This window comes from Stegostoma tigrinum, chromosome 3, assembly GCF_030684315.1.
Source record: "Stegostoma tigrinum isolate sSteTig4 chromosome 3, sSteTig4.hap1, whole genome shotgun sequence".
Taxonomy (NCBI): Eukaryota; Metazoa; Chordata; class Chondrichthyes; order Orectolobiformes; family Stegostomatidae; genus Stegostoma; species Stegostoma tigrinum.
The window spans coordinates 72,300,932-72,323,964 of NC_081356.1; the positions used below are offsets into that span (position 1 = coordinate 72,300,932).

Sequence of the window (23,033 nt, forward strand, 5' to 3'; positions counted from 1 at the left end):
AGTTCTGAATTTATCTCATTCAACACTGTGGTCACCGCAGAAGCATTTACAGCACTATAGGAGGCCATTCACACCATTAGTCCATGTTGGCTCTCTGTAGGACAATCTAGTCAGCCCCATTACTTCATTCCATCCTTGACCCCTACAAATATATCTCCCTCAGGCATCATCAAATTTTCCCTTTGAAATCATTTGTAGTTTTCCTTTCCACCATCTACTTCTAAGGAAGTAAGTTTAAGGCATGACTATTTGCTGTGTATAAAGATTCTCCTCACATTCCTCCCTGTATCTTTTGTTCAAAACCTAAAAGTTTTCTCCCTTAGTCCTAGTACAACAGCAAATAGAAGCAGGTTTTGTCTACCTCAGCTAAACATGGCATAATTTTGTATGCTACTTGATTGCTAAAATCCTCATCCCTGAAAGAATCTGGTAAATCTGTCTGCACCTTCAGAGCCCAGTCAGGTTTACAGTGTGATTAATTTGAGTGTACCAGAAGCAATCTTTAAGCTCCATCAAGCAATACTTGCTTATCAATAACTACTTGCTAATACTCAGTTTGGATTGCATGTGGGCCACTTAGCTCCAGACCTCATTACAACATTGGCCAAAACTGGACAAAATTGCTGAACTCCAAAGATGAGGTCAGAGTGACTTTCCTTGAAATTAAGGCTACATTTGACCAAGTGTGGCATCAAGGAGCTCTAACAAACCTGGTGTCAAAGGGAATCAGGAGAAAGCTCTCCACTGGTAGGCATCAAATCTGGCACAAAGGAAGATGTTTGTGGTGGTTGGAGGTTAGTCATTTTTGCTCCAGCACATCTCTGTTGGAGTCCCTTAGTGTACTGTCCTGGCCCAACTATCTCTAGCTACTTCATCAATGACATGACCTGCATCACAAGGTGATAAAGGGCATTCACTGATGACTCCACAATGTTCAGCACAATTTGTGACTCCTCAGATACTTTAGCAGTCCATGCCCAAATGCTGGACAATATCTAGCTTCAACTGACAAGTGGCAAGTAATATTCCCTGTACATAAATGCCAGGCAATGAGCATCTCCACCAAGAAAGAATCTATCCATCAGCCTGTTGATATTTAATGGTATATCATCACTGAATCCCCCACTGAAAATTAACAGGAATAGTGAAAGAACTACCTTAATTTTACCTGAGTGTAAAACATTGACAAAATAAAGTTTAAACTGTGGTAAACTTTGGCATAGTCAAATGGATACATGATAGCAATGTAATGTTTTATTAACGTTGTTGGGAACATTTCTTGTAGCATACATAAGTGGAAGAGCAGATCAGAGGCTAGGAATCCTGCAGTAATTAACTCACTTCCTGAATCTCCAAAGCCTGTCCATCATCTCCAAGGCACAAGTCAGGAGTGTGACGGAATATTTCCCATTTTCATGGATGGGTGCATCTCCAACAACACTCAAGAAATCTGACACTGTCCAGGACAAAGCAACTGCTTGACTGGCACTGCGTGAACTGACGTTCATTCCCTCCGCCACAGAGATTCAGTAGGAGCAGTATGTACCATCTCTAAGATGTGCTGCTGAAATTCACTAAAGCTCCTTAGGCAACACCTTCCAAACCAAGACCATTACTATTTAGAAAGACAGGGAAACACCACTACCTGCAAGTTCCCCTCCAAGACACTCACCATCCTGGTCTAAAAATATATCGCAGTTTCTTCAATGTTGCTGGGGATGAAATCTTGGAATTCCCTCCCTCGCATTTTGGATGTACCAACACACACCAGACTCCAACAATGCAAGAAAGCAACTCACTACTACCTTCTCAAGGGCAATTAGGGGCGAGCAATAAATGCTGCCCCAGCTGGTGATGCCCACATTATATGAGTGAATTGTTCTTTCCAGACAAAACAGTACCTACACAAATTGTACAAAGAATAAAGATCAAAGGAAATTACAGCACAGGAACAGGCCTGCGCCAATCCAGATCCTCTATCTAAGCCCGTCGCCTATTTTCCAAAGACTTGTATCTGTCTGCTCCCTGTCTATTCATGTATCTGTCTAGATGCATTTTAAAAGACGCTATCGTGCCTGCCTTTATCACCTCCACTGGCAACAGGTTCCAGGCACCCACCACCCTCTGTGTAAAGAACTTTCCATGCATATCTCCCTTAAACTTTTCCCTCTTAACTTGAAATCACGACCCCTAGTAATTGAGTCCCCCACTCTGGGAAAAAGCTTCTTACTATCCACCTTGTCTATACCTCTCATGATTTTGTAGACCTCACTTAGGTCCCCCCTCAATTTCCATCTTTTCTAATGTAAATAATCCTAATCTACTCAACCTCTCTTCATAGCTAGCGCCCTCCATACCAGGCAACATCCTGGTGAACCTCCTCTGTACCCTCTCCAAAGCATCCACATCCTTTTGGTAATGTGGCAACCAGAACTGTAGGCAGTACTCCAAATGTGGCCGAATCAAAGTCCTACACAACTGTAACATGACCTGCCAACTCTTGTACTCAATACCCCGTCCAATGAAGGAAAGCATGCCGTATGCCTTCTTGACCACTCTATTGACATGCATTGCCACCTTCAGGGAACAATGGACCTGAACATCCAGTTCTCTCAGTTCATCAATTTTCCCCAGGGCTTTTCCATTTACCGTATAGTTTGCTCTTGAATTGGATCTTCCAAAATGCATCACCTCACATTTACCTGGATTGAACTCCAACTGCTATTTCTCTGTCCAACTCTCCAATCTATCTACATTCTGCTGCATTCTCCAACAGTCCCCTTCACTATCTGATACTCCACCAATCTTAGTGTCATCTGCAAACTTGCTATCAGACCATCTATACCTTCCTCCAGATCATTTATGTATATCACAAACAACAGTGGTCCCAACACGGATCTCTGTGGAACACCACTGGTCATAGTTCTTCATTTTGAGAAACTCCCTTCCACTACAACTCTCTGTGTCCTGTTGCCCAGCCAGTTCTCTACCCATCTAGCTAGTACACCATGAACCCATGCGACTTCACTTTCTCCATCAGCCCATCATAGGGGAACCTTATCAAACGCCTTACTGAAGTCCATGTATATGACATCTACTACCATTCCCTCATCTATCAACATTGGAGTTCAATCCAGGCAAATGCGAGGTGATGCATTATGGAAGATCTAATTCAAGAGCGAACTATACAGTAAATGGAAAAGTCCTGGGGAAAATTGATGTACAGAGACATCTGGGTGTTCAGGTCCATTGTTCCCTGAAGGTGGCAACACAGGTCAATAGAGTGGTCAAGAAGGCATACGGCATGCTTTCCTTCATCGGACTTGGCATTGAGTACAAGAATTGGAAGGTCATGTTACAGGTGTATAAGACTTTGGTTCGACCACATTTAGAGTACTGTGTACAGTTCCGGTCGCCACATTACCAAAAGGATGCGGATGCTTTGAAGAGGGTGCAGAGGAGGTTCACCAGGATGTTGCCTGGTATGGAGGGTGCTAGCTATGAAGAAAGGTCGAGTAGATTAGGATTATTTTCATTAGAAAGACGGAGATTGAGGGGGGACCTGATTGAGGTCTACAAAATCATGAGGGGTATAGACAGAGTGGATAGCAAGAAGCTTTTTCCCAGAGTGGAGGACTCAATTACTAGGGGTCATGACTTCAAAGTGAGAGGACGAAAGTTTAAGGGAGATATGCGTGGAAAGTTCTTTATGCAGAGGGTGGTTGGTGCCTGGAACGCGTTGCCAGCGGAGGTGGTAGACACAGACACGTTAGCGTCTTTTAAGATATATCTGGAGAGGTAGATAGATGGGCAGGTAGCAAAGGGATATAGATCCTTAGAAAATAGATGATAGGCTTAGACTGACGATCTCAATCGGTGCAGGCTTGGAGGGCCGAAGGGTCTGTTCCTGTGGTGTAATTTTCTTTGTTCTTTGTTCTTTGTCACTTCCTCAAAGAATTCTATCAACCTGGTAAGACATGGCCTTCCCTGCACAAAATCATGCTGCTTTCACTAATAAGCCCATTTTCTTCCAAATGTAAATAGATCCTATCCCTCAGTATCTTCTCCAGCAGCTTCCCCACTACTGACGTCAGGTTCACCAGTCTATAATTAACCTGGACTATCCGTGCTACCCTTCTTAAACAAGGGGACAACATTAGCAATTCTCCAGTCCGACAGGACTTCACCCATGCTCAAGGGTGCTGCAAAGATATCGGTTAAGGCCCCAGCTATTTCCTCCTTTGCTTCCCTCAGTAACATGGGATAGATCACATTCAGACCTGGGGACTTGTCCACCCTAATGCCTTTTAGAATACCCAGCACATCCCCCTTTCTTATACTGACTTGACCTAGAGTAATCAAACATATATCCCTAACCTCAACATCAACCATGCATTTCTCGGTGAATACCGATGCAAAGTACTCATTAAGAATCCCACTCATTTTCTCCAACTCTTCGTATAACTTCCCTCCTTTGTCCTTGAGGAGGCTAACCCTCTCTCTAGTTACCCTCTTGCTCCTTATATATGAATAAAAGGCTTTGAGATTTTCCCTAACCAGGTTTGCTAAAGATAATTCATGACCCCTTTTAGCTCTCTTAATTCCTCATTTCAGATTGGTCCTACTTTCCCGATATCTTCCAAAGCTTCATCTATTTTTAGTCACCTCGACCTTATGTACACTTACTTTTTCCTCTTTGCTAGTCTCACAATTTCACCTGTCATCCATGGTTCCCTAATCTTGCCCTTTTCATCCCTCATTTTCACAGGGACATGTCTGTCCTGCACTCTAATCAACCTCTCATTAAAAGCCTCCCACATATCAAATGTGGATTTACTCTCAAACAGCTGCTCCCAATCCACATTCCCCAGATCCTGCCAAGTTTTGCTATAGTTGGCGTTCCTTCGATTTTGCACTCTTCTTTGAGGACCACTCTCGCCTTTGTCCGTGAGTATTCTAAAACTTACAGAATTGTGGTCACTGTTCCCAAAGTAATCCTCTACTGAAACTTCAACCACCTGGCTGGGTTCATTCCCCAACACCAAGTCCAGTATGGCCCCTTCCCGAGTTGGACTATTTACATACTACTCTATAAAACCCTCCTAGATGCTCCTTTCAAATTCTGCTCGATCTAAACCCCTAACACTAAGTGAATCCCAGTCAATGATGGGAAATTAAAATCTCTGATCATGACCATTAATTCAAATCCTCCATCTCCCTTGCCATCCAAGGAACCCTAGCAATGATTCCCCTATATTTTGCCTGTAAAACCTCTTTCTAAAAGATCACTTTTCTTCCTGTCTGTATTTGTCTTGGTTTTACTTTGGTTAGCTACGCTCTCATTGCTCATTCAAATTAGAATTTTTATTTCAAATTGTTCTTTCCTCTTCTCCATTACTTGTCCAAGTCTTCTGATAAAGTGTTCACTCTTACTCACTGCCCCCCACACACACTTTGACCACGTTGCCCACCTTACTCCTGAACACCAGATTCAGCAATGCCTGCTTGGTAGACCGCAGTCATACTGGTCAAAGGAGTTCTTCTGAACATATTTCACAAATTTCTTCCCGTCCTTGCCTTTTTCTCTAACACTATCACAATCTATATCACAGACCTAGAATTTTTGATACGTATCTCTAATTTTTCTTTAGAATTTCTCCTTCACAGGCTAGATATATACTAAAGTCTACTCTACTGTTTTATACAACTTTAATTCAATTGAATGAAACAGGTCTAGCTTGTTGTGCTCATTTTATAATGAATCATATGATCTTCTGAACTGCTTTAAAGAAATCATGTCACATTGCCATTTAGATTAGCCCCTTAATGGAACTTTGCGGAGCACTTTGTGTGCATCTAATGACATTATCAGCTAATATATTTTAGTTACATTACAGTGTAAGTGTGCATTTCCATCTATATTTCTCAACAAATCTGACATCATTGCTATTATGAATATACATTCAGGAAAATGTGGTGCTCTTCTTTTATATGTATAAATAATATAAAATTGTTGCCTGTTCTCACTATGTAATTAGGGGATTGTTAGACCTTTCACTTACTTTGAAATAGAAGTTTTGTCCATTACTTTAATGCTGACCTTCCATGCTATAAATCCAACTAATAAGCACTGATCAATAACAAGATTGAAAGGCTTCAAGATGTTCTCTATTCTGCTCAAAAATACATACACAAAATTGCCATATGATGAACGTTACGAGCTTATTTTTGGAAAAGTTGACAGATGATATAATTTAGTGGAGCTGTTCTTAACTAGTTCAGTCAATAGTTTCATGTGGACACATCTCCCATGCTATTCCAGTGTGAACGACACATGCTGTATAATTGAATCATCAGAGACAAAGATCAAAGTGACAGATTAGCATGCTTAGGGCTATAGTAATATTAGACACCAATCACTAAACACAAGAATGGTCATTTAGCTTTTTTTCAGGAATACCATAAAGTATTTGGTATTAGTACCCTACATTGAACAAAATTTTTTTATCCAACTGATACATGCCTGATCTTATTCAGCGTTATTAGCATTCAATAATATATAGAAATTGTGCATGGTATACTAAAAAAGGGCAAGAGGCACTTCAGCTAATACAGTCTTAGAGAGCAACAACATTCATCTTTTTCTTGATTTGTGGCATTTTCCAACCAATATATATTCACCTGTGTGCACAGACCCAATCATGTATTCAGACAGACAGAGACTGAATTTGCAAAAATGGCATTCATTTCCTAGAACTTCAAATAATTCAAAGGTAATCTCAGTGGCATTGACCAATAACTTATTTGTATTAACAACACCCTTAAGCATCTACTGCAGAAAGGCAACAATATAATGGATCACTTGGGAGACAATGCTTTGGTCCAACATAGTGCTTGTCCACAAAATTGATACCATCCATTAAAATGAGAGAGATTTTGGGGGAAACCTTCAAATAGCAATGTTTAATATATTAAAAATATTGACCTCTACACTTTCTTATTAAAAGCAATTTATGAAAAGCCCTTATAAAAAATATTGTGCAGTATCAATTTATTTCAAGGATCGATTAAAATAAGTTTATATGATACTGTTTTAAGGATTTATTTAGAATTTTTCTACAAGCATAATATCGAAGGTTCTTTCTGTTTCATTTAACTGGAAGAAATGCTTGAAAGAATCCAAGGATCTTCATAAGCAGGAGATGCCTTAATATATCTTAGGTAGAATATTCAGCAAGTAGAAAAATAATGCTAATAATTAATCACAGCAATGACAAAAAGATCATTTTGGTATTAATCTAATTTTGAATAGTTTAGAATGAATCAGTGCCTTTCAAGATTTTTGATTGTTGTAATCCTTATTTAATATGATAAACATTTTACTTGAATGGCACAACTTGATCATGTGCATTCTAAGGCAGTAAAATAATGTAACTATAATCTTGCAATATTGCAGTACTGGTGTAAGATTCTGGCAACTGTTATGATAAATTGTTTATTTAATCTTACACTAAAAGATCCATCACATTAGTTGATACATTATACTTAGTGCAGTCTATATTCTAATTTTATCCCAGAGCCCAAATTCAGCAGCAACACACAATGTAATCTTCTTCTATGTTTGAGTGCAGTGGTACACTGAAGTGTCTGGCTTCCAATATGCAGATCTCCCGAAACATTGTCAATCCGAAATTGAACTTGATAAACTCACAGAAGTTGACCACCATTTTTGCCAGGCATTCCCATGGTACGACAGCTATCAGTTACGCAATATCAACCATTTGAGAACTTAGGGTCCTAGCACCTTACAAACCTAATATAAAGACAGTTATGTGCAAAACAATAATTTGAATCAAGTCTTTTGGCTTTGATATGAGGTGAAAGCTGCTCATGATTATACCATACCTTATTTTGCTTTCACTGACTTCAGTGAAATTTTGAGCAGGATCCTTCATGAATGTTTGATTTGGTATCATCCATTATACAGCCTCAAAAGTGTAGGTTCTATCTGGTTCAATGCCTCAGGTGATGTGATAATGATTTCTATAGAGATAGACGATAGATAATCTCACTCTGTAAAAGTGCTGATTCTGACATGTTTAAACTGTTACTTTTCATCCAAATTGTTCTGGCTATGAGTAGGCTGAATTCTCAGATCAGTAACTGAGATAACAAGGTGTAGAGCTGGATGAACACAGCAGCCCAAGCAGCATCAGAGGAGCAGGAAGGCTGACGTTTCCGGTCTCGACCCTTGATTTCTGAAGAAGAGTCTAGGCCCGAAACGTCAGCCTTCCTGCTCCTCTGATGCTGCCTGGCCTGCTGCGTTCATCCAGCTCTGCACCTTGTTATGTCAGATTCTCCAGCATCAGCAGTTCCTACTATCTGAGATCAGTAATATATTTTTCACAATACTGATTTCAAAGTTGTACAATTATGAATATAATTGAAATTATCCACTCGTGCAGAAAATTTACAAATGTGCCTGTTGCCCTCAAGTTATTATTGTAATTTATCAACATGAGACAATGCGTTTCACTTGAACAGGTCAATGAATACTGCTGTTGATACACTGACTTAACCTGCTGAATATGAAAAGTGCAAACCAGGCTGCCATAGAGTGCTTACCACATGCAGTATTAATAATTCATACATTTCTTACACAAAATGCAAAACTTTGTAGGCCCAAACGATTCAAGTCTTACTTAATATTTGAAACTTTGTGTATTTGATCACCAATGGTATAATAATATCTTTTATTGCTTTTTTGGTGGGATGTGTCATTGACAGGACAAACATTTATTGCCAGTGTAAATTACCCTCAAGCTGAGAAGCTTGCTAGGCCATTTCAGAGGGGAGTATGAGTCGATCACATTGCTGTGGGTCTGGAGTCACATAAAGGCCAGACTAGGTAAGGACAGCAGATTTCATTTCTTGAGGGACATTAGTGAACTAGTTTGGTTTCTACAACAATTGTTAATTCACAGCCACTATTACTGTGACTAGTTTTTTTTTAAAAAGGGTCCAGATTTTACTTATTTAATTTAAATTCCACCAATAGCTATGGTAAACCAATGTCCCAGGAGCATTAACCTGAACATCTGCACGATTTGTTCAGTGGCAATACCTCACATAATTCTCCCTCTAATATTTAATCATAAGTGGAATCACATGTAAATCTTTTGATGGCTGCACACAGAAACATATCTTAGACTTTTTTCAAGTTGTGTACAAATTTAGTTAAGAATAACAGATTTTGGAGCAAATAAATAATGTGCTAATGCAGGACTTTTGGCTCCAATTGACAAAATAAAATATACAATATCAATACACAAATATGAATGAATACAATTAAAATACAATAATGAAAGATTTCTTTGTGAGCTGAATTACTCACTAAGATTGTGCTACAGAAAATCATGGGTACAAAGCTGATATCTTTATGTCCACAAAAGTAATCTAATAAAATTCTGAACTATTGATTCAATCTTTCAACCTACATTAGTTAACGCTGGCCAATTGTATTCTGCAGATCATAAATCTATGCCATCAGCTGTAAAAGAACTGTTTCTCCTTATAATTCGAATTGCCTTTCATAAATATATATTAAATGAGTTTATTGATATATCATTAACTGCAGTAAATGAGAAACCGTTCCATAAATCCAATATTCCGTATCTGAGATTCTTCTAATCAACGAACATCTCTAAAACAGATTATCTGATCATCATCACATTATAGTAGTGGGACATTGCTGTGTGTAAATTGGCTGTCACATTTCCTATATTACAATGGTGGCTAGACGTTTTTTTTATTAAAAAGAATATAATTGGCTTTAAAGATTGGCTTTCACCACCGCATCAATATCTTTATGAAAGCACGGAGCCGAAAATGGTGTATACAACAATATTTTAAATGTGACTTAACCAATTGATTATCCTGACTTAACGTAATCTCCACCACATAATTAAATACTTTGGGCTGAATATTACATGCCCTCAATGGGATTATTTTCAAGAGAGGGGCATGTAAAACAGGTTGGGTGACTAGCCAAACACCTCCAACCTAATCCTGAGTTACCCGATTATAGTGGTGGGTGGGTGCCAAAACCAGCAGCCTGTGCAGAGTATGTGTATAAATAAAGGCTAACTGAGAATGAAGCTCAGTTTACCCTACTATTACATGCATACATTTTACAATGGTTGGTGTTGGTAACCGGGTGGGTATGGGCAGTCTGTCACTTGACAGAAGGTTTTGAAATGGAATAAGACTAGAAGGTCATAGTGCCCATTTCAACATGCCCATTTGATAACTACCATAAAGATTAAGAGTGTTCATAAATATCTAGGTCAACAAAGTTCACCATGTAAGGAAAGGTTGCCTTTTAAGGTTGAAGGTTGCCTTTACTTAATCGGGGCAACATTTTGAAAAGATAATAGCCTCTCTATACCTCACCCCCCACCTTACACTTCTCCCTCAGGTGGACAAATGCTCCCTTGTCCAATACTAGACTTACCTCAGTACAGATCCATTGGGTATCCTTCATGGATCTGTCTGCAGTTCAGAATCCGAATGGCCTGCAGTTCTAACAGGCAGATACTCCTCCCGTTGAGGGCAGAAGACCCAAAAACTGATAGTCTAGCTCAACCCACAGCACATTTTGTGCTTCCTTCTGGACTGTCAGCTCTTTGCATGCTTTCCTCCTGGGTAGGGGTTATGCAACTGCCCCACAACCCCACCAAGCCAATATCATTTTCTTTCCTTTAATAAATTCTGTTCCTGTTGAGCCTGGTGATAATCATTTCACATTAGATACAAGATTCCAGTGAATGGTCAACAATCACAATAAACTCTGTTCCTTTTTATTGCTTTCTAATGATCAGATCTTCACTCATTTCATACCCTACTTCTCAGTGCGGACCATTTTGACTATCCATTTTCAAACCTGCCTTTCCTTAAATGGTGAACTTCGTTGACCTAGGTATTTATGAACACTCATAATCTTATGGTAGTTATCAAACGGGCACATTGAAATCATTATCAAATATATCTTTCATACCTGGACTGTCACAGTGGCTCTGATTTGCTTACGTGAAATGATAGAGGTTAAATGATAAGTAGCGTAAAAGGCAGCCAACTACCTTTTAACAAACCCTTGGGGATAAATTGGGATGGATACCAAATTAATGGCTAAGTAAGAGCTCTTTCCTGCCTTCGTTGATATTTTAACAATGATGGGGGAAGAGGGTGGGGCCCCCCAGTCTAGTGGGGAGCAATGCAAATTAAACTGTGGCAGCCTCCCATTGGGCTCTGAGGGATGTTCCTTAACAGTTACCAATGGAAGCCAATGGGCACTCAATCACCAATTATTTGGTGCACAGCACCAATATTCCCCAGCTATCAGCACCCCTCTCCTCCGCAATTCACTCAAGCCTCTATGACCTCTGCATCTCCACACCACACTTGCCAGTGTTTGAAGGTATAATGCTGTCATTCTCGAGGTCAGTCCCAAAAGCGGCCACCAATAGAAGTGGTAACAAAGTGTGGGGCTGGATGAACACAGCAGGCCAACAGCATCTTAGGAGATACTGCTTGGCCTGCTGTGTTCATCCAGCCCCACACTTTGTTATCTCAGATTCCCTAGCATCTGCAGTTCCTATTATCTCTGATCACCAATAGCAGTGGTGCAGCAGAGCAGTGACCCTTTATTTGGACCAACAGCTCTTTGCAAGGAGGGAACAATAGGACCACCATCCTTAATGGTGGTAGATGCCCCAGTGGTCGCTACCAGCAAAAAGATCATAAGAATCAGGAATAGAAATACACCTACCAACATTGCTCCGCCATTCAGTAAGATTATAAGCAATCTGATGGTGGCTTTCTTGCTGTCCACCATAACCTTCAACTTCCTTCTCAATCAAAAATCCAACAGGCAAAATACAAAGATATAGTCAAGCACAGAAATCAAGCAGGAGTGGGCTATTCAGTGCTTTGAGCCTATTCTGCCATTTAATAAGATGATGGCTTAACTGACTTTGTCCTCATCTCCATTTTCCTGATTACTCCAATAGCCTTCAAATCCCTTGTTACTCATTAATCTATTTAACTCTGCTTTCAAAAGATTCAATGACGCTGCCTGCCCCACTCTTTGGGAAGCGAATTCTACAGATGCGTCACCCTCAGAGAAGAACATCTCATCTCCATCTTAAATGGGATATCCTTTTATTTTTAAACTGTGTCCCCTAGTTTTAGTCTTTTCTATAAGGCAAACAATCACTTCAGCATCAATCCTGTCAAATCTCCTCAAACACTTGTATGTTTCAGCAAGATCACTTCTCATCCATCTAAAAACCAATGGATGCAGATCCAACATGTCCAAACTATCCTCTTAAAGTAATCCATTCATCCCTGAAGTCAGCTGAGTCAACGTTCACTGAACAGCTTTCACAGCAATCATGTTGTCTTTCAAAGAGATCAAAATGAGCAGAGTACTCCAGATATAGCCTCATCAATGTCCTCCAAATAGTAACAGAACTTCCCTATTCGCATATTCCATTACCTTTGTAATGAATGACAGCATTCTATTTGCCTTCCTAATCACTTACGTACCTGTATTAATTCATTAATTGATTAGAATAGAGATAGCCGGGCAGGTCATGAATTGTGGCTACAGTATGTGGAAGCCAGAAGATGTTACTGAAATCCATAGTGAACTAATCTGTAGAAAATGTTTGTTGATTGAGGAAGTTCTGCTCAGAGCTGATGAGCTGCAGTCTCAACTTCAGGTACTATGAAGCAAAAGGAAGGAGGGGAGTTTCTTAGACATTGTTTTTCAGGAGATAGTCCCACCCGTTAGATTAATTACATTGAATTTGGTCGTCACCATTGGTTGTCCCTCACAGACGAGGACGATTCTCTCCCACTCTCAGGGTGAGTCCTTAGGTGGCTGTATAGACTGGTACAGCTAACTGCAGGCTCTGTTACACTGGGGCAGGTGGTGGTCACAGGAAGGGGTGAGTGGGGCATTTGGTACATGGTCAGGGACAGAAGGGTATAAGTATGAGTGAAGCAGGTATTGGGATCTGGAATTTACTTTTGGAAGAGCCTTAGCAAATGACCTCTCCAATAGGTAAGAGATTGTTACTACCAGTGTGAACGAGTGCATGTGTGTACATGTGTGTGCGTGCATTTGCGTGTGTGTAGAGGTGGAAAAAGAAAAATGTAGTCGTATTAAAGAGGACATAGTTAGATGATAGATGGTGTTCTCTGCACCAAAGACAGACAGCTGTGAAGTCTGCATACCTAGTGCCGGACATTCCTTCTGGGATAGACAGAAACTTGGATGGGGTGCAGAAGAATCTGATTGCCACGGTTCAAATGGGTTACAATGACATAGGTAGGTCGTATGAGCAACTTCGGGGGTAAATTGAAACATAGACCACAAAGGTAAGAATTGTTAGATTATTCCTGGAGCAAAATGCAAATTAGCATTGGATAAATAAGATTAGAGGTAAATGTGTGATTCAGATATTAGTGTGGGAGAAATAGGCTTTCATTTATGGGCCCCTGGCATCAGCATTGACGAAAGAGAGAGATATTCTGTTGGTATAGCCTTCATTTGAAACATAATGTGTCCTGGTGAATTGTATAACTAGCATTGTAAATAGGCCTTTAAACTGATTATAAGATAACAAAGTGTGGAGCTGGATGAACACAGCAGGCCAAGCAGCATCTCAGGAGCACAAAAGCTGATGTCTTGGGCCTAGACCCTTCATCAGAGGATCTAGGTCCGAAACGTCAGCTTTTGTGCTCCTGAGATGCTGCTCGGCCTGCTGTGTTCATCCAGCTCCACACTTTGTTATCTTGGATTCTCCAGCATCTGCAGTTCCCATTATCACCTTTAAACTGATTAGTTGGGTGGAAGAGTCAATTGAAGGAAGTTTTAAAATATCAAGAAGAAATGAGAGAACAAAAATTCTAGGTACTGAAGAGTCAAAAGATAATCTAAGTGTGACAGGAAAGGGAAGAAAATATAAGCATAAGGGTGCAGCAGAAATTAGAACCAGAATAGTTAATTATAGCAAAAAGTCAATAGTTAATATGGCTCTGTATCTGAATGTACTCAGCATTTGTAACAAGATAAATGAGTTGACAGTACAAGTAGAAATAAATGAATATGACTTGGTAGCTATTATGGAAGCATGGTTGCAGAGTGATTAGGACTGGGAACTCAATATTCAAAAGCATTTGACCTTCTGGAAAAATAGGCTAAAAAGGTAATAGAGATGGGTAGGATTGTTAATAAAGCAGATGTCAGTGTGGTGGTGAGTAGTAATGTAGGTCAATAGATTGTGATGTTGAATCAGACTGGTTTGAAATAAGGAAGAGCATGGGAAAGAAATAATGGAAGGGGATCATCCATAGGCCTCCAATAATTTGACTCGCTATAAATCAAAGTATAAATCAGGATATAATGTGTAAAGGGCATAACAATTGTCATTGATAATTTTAATCTGTATATTGACTGGACAAATCAGATGGGCAAAGGCAATATGGAAGATGAATTCGAAGAGTGCATCTGGATTTTTTCTTAGAGCAGTACATTGTAGCACCTATCTGGGAATAGGCTATTTGAGATCTAGTAATGTGTAGGCTATGGGGTAGGATTAATAAGAAATCTCATCGTTAGGGATCTTCTAGGAAATGGCAATCAGAGCACGGTAGAATTTCAAACTCAATTTGAAGTAGACCTACGTAGGTCTCAAGACAATGTTGTCAACTTAAATAAGGATAGTTACAGAGGAGACGAGAAAGGGTTATCTCAAGCAGCCCTGCAAATTATGTAAAGGGGAAGGTCAGTAGATGATAATTGACAGGAAATTATATGCTAGTTAACCCAATATCAGTCATTAGGAAAATGCTAGAGTCTATTTATTAAGGAAGAACTAGTTGATCATATATAAAAGCTTAACACAATCAAACAGAGTTAACAAAGTGTGAAGCTGGATGAACACAGCAGGCCAAGCAGCATCTCAGGAGCTCCTGAGATGCTGCTTGGCCTGCTGTGTTCATCCAGCCTCACACTTTGTTATCTTGGATTCTCCAGCATCTGCAGTTCCCATTATCTCCAAACATAGTTAACAGTTTATTGAGAGGGAATTTGTATTTCACAAATTTACTCGAGTTCTTTGAGGCTATAACAAGCAGAGTTGATAAAGGGGAACCGATAGATGTGGCAGATTTGGATTTCTAGCGGTCATTCAATAACGTGCTGCATAAAGGATTATCACACAATATAAGAGCTCATGGTATTAGCAAGTATTGAGAACTGGTTAACACAGAGAAATCAGAGACTCAGGATGAATGGGTCCTTTTCACGTTGAAAAGATGTAGTTAGTGGAATCCCACAAGGATCAGTCCTAGGGCCTTAATTATTTACTATCTATTTTAATGACTTGGAGCAGGGGGCAAGAACAGGTAATAGGGATTGTTCTGATGAGTGCAGAAGGAATCTGCAAGGAAGAGTAGACAGATTGAGTCAGTTGGCAAAAAACTTGGCAGATGGAGTTTAATTTAAGAAAGTATGAGGTTGTGCACTTTGATAGGAAGAATCAAAAGTCATATTCTTATTTAAATGAAGAGAAACTCCAGAACAATATAGCTCAGAGACATATGAGTGTGACACAGAAACCATTAGTATGAAAGTGGAGTAGTTAAGATGGTAAATGAAATGTTGGGTTTTATTGCTCGGTGGTTGGAGTTTAAAAAAAAGGAGAGTCTTGTTATAACTGTAAAGGGTATTGGTGAGGCAGGGCCTGTAGTATTGTGTATAGTTTTGGTCCTTGTGTATAAAAAGAAGTATACAGCATTGGGACAATTTAAGAGATGTTAACAAGGCTGATTTCTGGGATGAAGAAGTCGACTATCAAGAACAGCAAAACAGGTTAGGCTTTTATATATTGGAGGTCAGAAGAATGAGGTGTGATCTTATTGAAATATACAAGATTCTGAGGAGGGATGGGCACTGTTGATGTTTCCACTAGTGGAGGAATCTCAAACTAGGGAACATAGTTAGAGGTTAAGGGGATACTCATTTATAACTAAGATGTCAGAGAATGTCTTCTTTCAGAGGTTAGCAAATGTCTGAAATTCTTTACCCCAGAGATTTGTAGAGGGAAGATCATTGAAAGTATTGAAAGAGGATGTAAACCGATTTTTGAAATATTGAGGAGTTGAGGACAATGCTGGGCTGGTATAAAAGAGGAATTGATAGAGGCGGAGGCGGCAGAAAAACTGCTCAATATTTAGATGGGAGCTATATTCATCAATGTGTGGGTAGAGGGGGACAAAGGTGAGACCCTTACTGAGGACTGTTTGTTGGTCCTCTGTAAGGGGAAGGTCTGGGGGGATGGTGAAGACTTGGCAGGGCTCTGTATTATTGTTTTGTCTCGAGATACTGGCTGTGAAAGTGGTGAGTGGAGTGATGTGTGACGTTGGCGGTTGCAGAGCGACTTCATTGTCGTCGAAACATCGCCTCAACCTCTCCATCCCTCTCAAACACTCCAACCTCTCCCCCGCAGAAAGTGCAGCCCTCTGCTCTCTCCGCTCCAATCCCGACCTCATCATTAAACCTGCAGACAAGGGAGGTGCAGTTGTAGTATGGCGCACTGACCTCTACGTTACTGAGGCCAGGTACCTACTCTCAAACACCTCCTCCTACTGTCCCCTGGATCATGACCCTATCCCCGAGCACTAAACCATCATCTCCAACACCATCCATGACCTCATCACCTCAGATGACCTCCCACCCACAGTGTCTAACCTCATCGTTCCCCAACCCTGCACCGCCCACATCTATTTCCTTCCCAAAATCCACAAAACCCACCTGCCCTGGTCGACCAATTGTCTCTGCCTGCTCCTGTCCCACCGAATTCATCTCCACCTATCTTGATTCCATTTTCTACCCCTTGTCCAAGAACTCCCTTCCTATGTCTGTGACACCACCCATGCTCTCCACCTCCTCCAGAAGTTCCAATTCCCTGGTTCCCAACACTTCATTTTCACTCTGGACATCCAGTCCCTATACACTTGCATTCCCCATGCAGATGGCCTAAAAGCCCTCCACTTCATCCTGTCCCACCGGCCTGACCAGTCCCCCTCCATTGACACCCTCATCCTCTTATCTGAATTCATCCTCACTCTCAACAGCTTCTCCTTTAATTCCTCCCACTGCCTACAGACAAAATGGGTGGCCGTGGGTACCCGCTTGGGCCCAAGCTATGCCTGCCTCTTAGTTGGGTACGTGGAACGATCCCTCTTCCAAAGCTACACTGGCCCTATCCCCCATCTCTTCCTCCGTTACATTGATTGTTTCAATGCCGCCTTGTGTTCCCATGAGGAGCTTGAACAGTTCATCCACTTCACTAACAACTTCCACCCCAACCTTAAGTTTATCTGGACCATCTCTGACTCCTCTCTCTCTCCATCTCTGGCATCCACCTGGAAACAGATATCCATTTTAAGCCTACCAACTCCCACAACTACCTATAATATTCCTCCTCTCACCCACCTTCCTGTAAAAATGCCATCCTCTGTTCCCAATTTGTTCGCCTCCGCTGCATCTGCTCCCAAGATGAGGCATTCCACTCCCGAACATCCCAGAGGTCCTCTTTTTTCAAAGACTGCAACTTCCCCTCCACAGTGATCAAAACTGCCCTCGACCGTGTCTCCTGCATTCCAATATATTCATCCCTCACCCCCCCCCCATTCGCAATAATAACCAAAAGAGAATCCCCTCGTCCTCACGTACCACCCCACCAACCTCCAAATCCAATACATCATCCTCCGGCATTTCCGCCCTGTGCAATCCGACCCACCACCAAAAACATTTTTCCCTCCCCACCCTTGTTTGCTTTCCGGAGGGACCACTCTTTCTGTGACTGCCTTGTCCACTCCACACTCCCCTCCAGCCCCACCACCCCCGGCACTTCTCCCTGCAACCGAAGCAAGCACTACACCTGCCCTATACCTACACCCCCTCACCCCGATCCCAGGCCCGAGGAAGACTTTTCACATCAAAGAGATATTCACCTGCACATCTGTCAATGTTGTATACTGTATCCGCTGTTCCCGTTGTGGCCTCTTCTACATCGGGGAAACCAAACGGAGGCTTGGGGACCGCTTTGCGGAACACCTATGCTCTGTTTGCAACAAACAACTACACCTCCCAGTTGCGAACCATTTCAATTCCACCCCCCCACTCCTCAGACGACATGTCCATCCTGGGCCTCCTGCATTGTCACAGTGATGCCACCCAAAAGATGCAGAAACACCATCTCATATTTCACTCGGGAACTCTGCAGCCCAAAGGCATCAATGTGGACTTCACGCTTCAAAATTTCCCTTCCCCTGGCCACATGCCAAAACCAGCCCAGCTAGTCCCCGCTTCCTGAACCATTCCTCCCACCTCAAGCCCCATCCCCATCCCCTGCCCACTAGCCTCATCCCGCCACCCCCCCCGACCTGTCCATCCTCCCGCTGCTGACCTACTCCCCAACTCCCCACCTATATTCACCTTCACTGGCTCTAACCCTGCCTCTTTGACCTGTCTGTCTCCTCTCATCCTATCTTCTCCTTCACCCATCTTCTATCCGCCTCCCCTGTCTCCCTATTTATTTCAGAATCCCCTTCCCCTCCCCCATTTCTGAAGAAGGATCCTGACCCGAAACATCAAGCTTTCTGGCTCCTCTGATGCTGCTTGGCCTGCTGTGTTCATCCAGCCTCACACTGTGTTATCTCAGATTCTCCAGCATTGGCAGTTCCTACTATCTCTATGACAATAATCTGCAATTGTTCACCTGTACGACATTCAGCATCCAGTATTCAACATTTTAAAAATTACTGTTAATGTTGCATAATTTTTAAACAAAGAATGCATTTCACTATTTTGCTGAATGCTTAAAAATATGGAGTGTGGGAGATTTATTGCTAATGTAAATTTTTTAAAAAAAATTGTGTTTCTGATTGTGGACTGAAATGCCATGCATATTAAACATGCTTTCCACAACGTTCTTAGCCTCATGGTTGCTCCGTAGTGAGCCCATCCACTGCTCCTGCTGCTCCATGTTGTCAATTAGGAGCTCCAGCAGAACACACTTTCTGGATGCAGAGGCTGGAAGAGTCCCTGATTTCCCACATATTGCAGAAGGAGCGTTCCACTTGGCTGAGTCTTTATGCCATTGTGAACCTTACAAACTGCAACCAATGAATTAGGAACCAATTACTCAACCTTACTCACTACTCAACAATCAGATTTCCCTCCCTGCCTTTGTCTCTCGCTCTCTATTCTTAACAAATCACAAACCACAAAAACAAGTTTCTTACAATCCCTCTCCCAACCAGCATTACTCACTCAGTGTCTGAAGTTGGTTCCTAAGTAATTGGTGCTCTTGCTCATCATCACTTTTTGAATTGTGATGTCACCTCAGGAGCAACGCCTCTGGATTCAGCCCCCATTCACCCTCAGGCCGATTCCCCCTTCTCCCCAGTTCACCCTCAGGTTCACTCCCCCCTTCTCCCCCATTTACACTCAATGCCCCTCCCACCTCTCCCCCATTCAGCCCCAGGCTCATCCCCCCTTTCCCTCATAAACCCTCAGGATCACTCCCCCTCTCTCCCATTTACTCCCAGGTTCACGTGCTCCTCCTCCTCTACCATACACCCACTGCTCTGGCTACTCCAAATGAGTTTGTTCCTTAATTCCCTAAACAGTTAGTTAGTTAATCCTGTAACATATTCCTTCATTTGGAATAATTTTATCTTCTTTATTTATCCAATCCGTATTTGTGCCTTCACATCAGTTTATCAGCATTGATAGGCACATTTGTACTGTTAATACTAATATAATTGCTTCTTCAGCCTGCAAATGGCTGAATTATTTTATTGTAAATAAATTTCAACCTTATTCTGTTGAAAAATAGCTATAAATCATGAAAATGAATACTACATCTTTATTACAATCATTGTCAGCTCTCCTATCCTGTTCTTAATATTAAAGTTATTTGACACAATTAAAAGATATGGCTGGATGAATGAGGTAACTTAGAGGGGAGTCTTTTCATGATTTATTAAAAATTCAAAGTAACTGTCTCAAGCTATTTTACTCCCTCACAAATGCCCTCCCACACCACATGTTAATGCTCAGTGGTTAAAGAGTCCTTTTCCCAGGCATCTGCCAATACCTCACATTCAATTTTCCCCTTTCCCATGCAGCAATATCCAGATGCTCCTTTCCTTGAATCTTCCCTATTTTACAACAGCTTAAAAAACTGCTGAAAATAATATTTTTTTCAGTTATTGCATTCTGTTTTTTAAAAAAGCACTGCCCAAAGACACATAACTAGTGTGAACAAATTGTTGTTACTTCATTGGACACATGGAATAGGAATATGGAGTGGACCATTTGGCCCCTTGAGTCTGTTCCACCATTCTATAAAACCATGGCTGGTTTGCTGCAACTCCACCTTCCTGCCTGCCTCCACAGTAGAAAGAAAATCTCTAACACAGATTATCAATCTACATTATAGACTATAGACTTTGTTATTCATACAGACTTTGAAAACCCAATGACTGAATTTCTACGTGCCCTCAAATCTCATAGTCTATTGGTTTAACCAGCTTGTCTTTAGCAGGTGTGAAATCTTGTAAAGGTATGTTTTTCCCTGAGCAGTGATGAAAACTATTAACCTGAAACATGAGAAATTCAAACAAAGACATTCATTTAAACTTCTCTGGCACCATAGGGTAGCCTACAAATACAAAAGGTGTGGATCTGCTATTACTACGTGTTAACAGCATTGATTTCAACAATGGTGCTCAGCAATGACAATAATGAAAGCTTCCCCTTCCTCTCATGGGAAAATTTAGAACTGGGAGACACAGTTTAGAAATAGTGTGTAATTTCTTTAAGGAGATGCGGAAGAATTTCTTCGCTGCGAGCCATAAACCTATGGAATTCTCTTCCCGAGTAAACAGTGGGGGCTAGTCGGGGCTGACTTAGACAGAATTAGTGATTGACTAAAGAGTCAAGGACTACGAGGATCTGGCAGAAACGTGGTGTTAAGACCATAATCTGATCAACCATGATTTTGTTGAATGGTGGAACATAGTCAAGACACTGAATGGCCTAAATATGGTCTTTTTTTAAAATGTGAAGCTGGATACAAAGATCGTTCATCGTCCACAGCACAAGCATTCCCTTTCACTGTAGCGGTTTAAGTCTGGCATAAAGTCAAGGAATCTCCAGACATCCAGCAATGATGTCAATAATTAGGGCATACTGCACTCACACTGAAGTGGTCTTGCCAAAAGCAAAGTAGGAAACTAAAAGTACTGAATGCTTTAATTTTTAATTTAAATTTAAATTTTAGTCAGAATAATTCAAATTTAACCTGAGGTAAAAGATAAGATATTATAAGTAAACTTTTGCTAGAAGTTACCTAATGACAAAATCTGACATTGGTTAAACAAGGGCATTAAACAATAAGCATTGGCATTTCAAGGCCAGAAAGGCCACTTAAGAGTAAATGTGAAGTTAATGCAGCATTAAAAGCTCATTTAAACAGGTGGAACTTTGAGCATTTTAACAGCAAGCTTATCAGCAAAAAAGAGAAAGTTTTATTAGTTAACTGATTGCTTAGGGATTAATTTTGGGACAATGTCAGCAGTGCTCCATGTGAAGGAGAAAAGAATCACTGACAGCAACTTCTGGATTTCTGCTTTACTCTTCGCTTGCATTGACTCCAGAAATTACAGTCATCTTCAGTGGAATAATACTGATGATTTTGCAAAACGAGGCCAATATTTCAGAGTCAACACCAATAATTTCATGATCACAGACTCATTTACTCATGACTAATTTTCATATTAAAATCAACGCAGCCAATAATCTTCTCAATTTTTATGCCCTTAATTACGTTACAAGAAATCAAATAAATTTATATCCAACAGAAAGTGCATTCACTGTAGTGATACATAATTCAGGGTTATTTATAGTGTAACAAAAGGAGTGACCTTTCTTACAATTAGGAGCATATTTCATTTAAAATGTTTCAGTTATATCCTATTAGATCAATAAAAGGTAACATGTCTGTTTAGGTCAGTTTACATTTCAAAATGGATAAGATTAGCTATATTATGTTGTTAAAAAGACAATGCTGAATGAACTAACAACATCATATATCAACAGATTGTGATAATAATTCTTGTACAAATTCTACAAGGAATTTTATCCCTCAATATATCTTCCTTTAAAGTTGAAAAGATAGGTCATGTCAAACCATTACCTTCAAAAGCAACAATTAGTTTTGAAACTTTTAATGATATTTTTTCTGTAAAGCTGCAGAAAATACCCAGTAGGAATAATAAATGACAGGATAAACATGATTTCTACTAGACTATTGATATTTCTGGATTTTCTAAGAGTCCCACTGCAGCCAATCAAGTGATCAAAATGAAATACTTAGTTTCGGTGTTGAAAAGTATAAAAGGAGGAAACAACTAAAACTGTCATTAAGGTGACAGATCATTTGTGTTTTTTTTATGAAAGTGTTTCTGAGTGATTGATCTGATACATTTTTATAACAAGTTGGAAGTCAAGAGCGTTGTCCTGTCAGTACAGTCCATGTTGATGTTTATACTTACACACTTTCATTTAGATGCCTTTACTAAGAAAGCAATGTGCGAGATTCTCTTTTTTCATCTTTTCTGACTTTTTTTGTTTCACTTTGTCACTTTAAAATATTGTTGCAGTGTCACCTTTTGCTGCACTTCCAATCTTTTTCAGAAGAGGGCAAATGTTGACCATATCAGTAAGAGCGGCTCATGACTTTTGACGACAACAATAAAACCATTTTAATACCAATTTTTTTTGTTGATCACACTACCCATTTGGATAGAGATATCAACATGTGCTTTAGATTGTCTTCAGCTAGAAGAAGTCACTTGTATACACATTGTAGGGTTAATTTTCCAAAGCA

The 23,033-nt window shown here is 40.5% G+C and overlaps 1 long non-coding RNA gene across 1 annotated transcript in view; it reads right to left on the reverse strand.

Annotated features, from left to right (window-relative positions):
- LOC132209507 (uncharacterized) overlaps positions 1–23,033 on the reverse strand; it is a 53,240-nt gene that overhangs the window by 29,991 nt on the left and 216 nt on the right. The gene's annotated exons all lie outside the window — the stretch shown is intronic.